This window comes from Musca vetustissima, unplaced genomic scaffold, assembly GCF_032173495.1.
Source record: "Musca vetustissima isolate MV318-11 ecotype Yass unplaced genomic scaffold, APGP_CSIRO_Mvet_v1 utg10109, whole genome shotgun sequence".
Taxonomy (NCBI): domain Eukaryota; kingdom Metazoa; phylum Arthropoda; class Insecta; order Diptera; family Muscidae; genus Musca; species Musca vetustissima.
In genome coordinates this window covers 8729-9801 of record NW_026883510.1, presented here as the reverse complement: position 1 = coordinate 9801, position 1073 = coordinate 8729, and the positions used below count along the sequence as shown (strand labels likewise).

Below are 1073 nucleotides of genomic sequence, written 5' to 3'. Positions count from 1 at the left end.
TTGTAGCAATACTCCCTATTCTTCGGGCTGCGTTGACGGCGACTGAACGCAGGATCAAGTGAGGGTTGTAGCAATACTCCCTATTCTTCGGGCTGCGTTGACGGCGACTGAACGCAGGGTCAAGTGAGGGTTGTAGCAATACTCCCTATTCTTCGGGCTGCGTTGACGGCGACTGAACGCAGGGTCAAGTGAGGGTTGTAGCAATACTCCCTATTCTTCGGGCTGCGTTGACGGCGACTGACGTACTCATCGGGCTGCTGCTGTGCCAGGCCGCCGCCACCCTATTATTCGCGTATTCATCGGGCTGCCGCTGTGCCAGCCGCCACCCTATTCGTCGTCGCGTATTCATCGGGCCGCCGCTGTGCCAAGCAGCCGCCACTACTACTCGCCGCTGACGTATTCATCGGGCCGCCGCTGTGCCAAAGCTGCCGCCACTACTAGTCGTCACCTGCGTATTCATCGGGCTGCCGCTGTGCCAGAGCCGCCGCCACCCTATTCAGTCGTCGCTTATTCATCGGGCCGCCGCTGTGCCAAGCTGCCGCCACTACTATTCGCCGCTACTATTCGCCGCTGACGTATTCATCGGGCCGCCGCTGTGCCAAGCAGCCGCCACTACTACTCGCCGCTGACGTATTCATCGGGCCGCCGCTGTGCCAAAGCTGCCGCCACTACTAGTCGTCACCTGCGTATTCATCGGGCTGCCGCTGTGCCAGAGCCGCCGCCAACCTATTCATCGTCGCATATTCATCGGGCCGCCGCTGTGCCAAGCTGCCGCCACTACTACTCGCCGCTGACATATTCATCGGGCCGCCGCTGTGCCAAGCCCGCCACTACTATTCGCCGCTGACGTATTCATCGGGCCGCCGCTGTGCCAAGCTGCCGCCACTAATATTCGTCACCTGCGTACTCATCGGGCTGCCGCTGCGCCGAAGCTGCCACCACTGCTACCCGCATACTCACATTTCGACTGTACTCTGTGATTTAGTGTTCTTCGTGTTTCTGAACGTGGTATTATTGTGTTTAGTGTAGTGTTTAGTGTTATTTACGGAAATAAATTTATAACGTTTTAAGAA

At 57.9% G+C, this 1073-nt stretch overlaps 1 long non-coding RNA gene across 3 annotated transcripts; it reads right to left on the bottom strand.

Moving 5' to 3' along the window:
* Positions 1-337: 337 nt before the first annotated feature.
* On the bottom strand, positions 338-1073 carry LOC133330415 (uncharacterized). Of its 3 annotated transcripts, none has more exons than XR_009754348.1 (4): positions 940-1073; positions 727-830; positions 562-671; positions 338-437 (listed from the first exon to the last, which is right to left on the bottom strand). It is a non-coding gene; the product is annotated as an uncharacterized LOC133330415 (long non-coding RNA). The 3 variants fall into 3 exon arrangements; XR_009754349.1 differs by having other exon boundaries at positions 782-830; positions 940-1072; XR_009754347.1 differs by having other exon boundaries at positions 943-1070.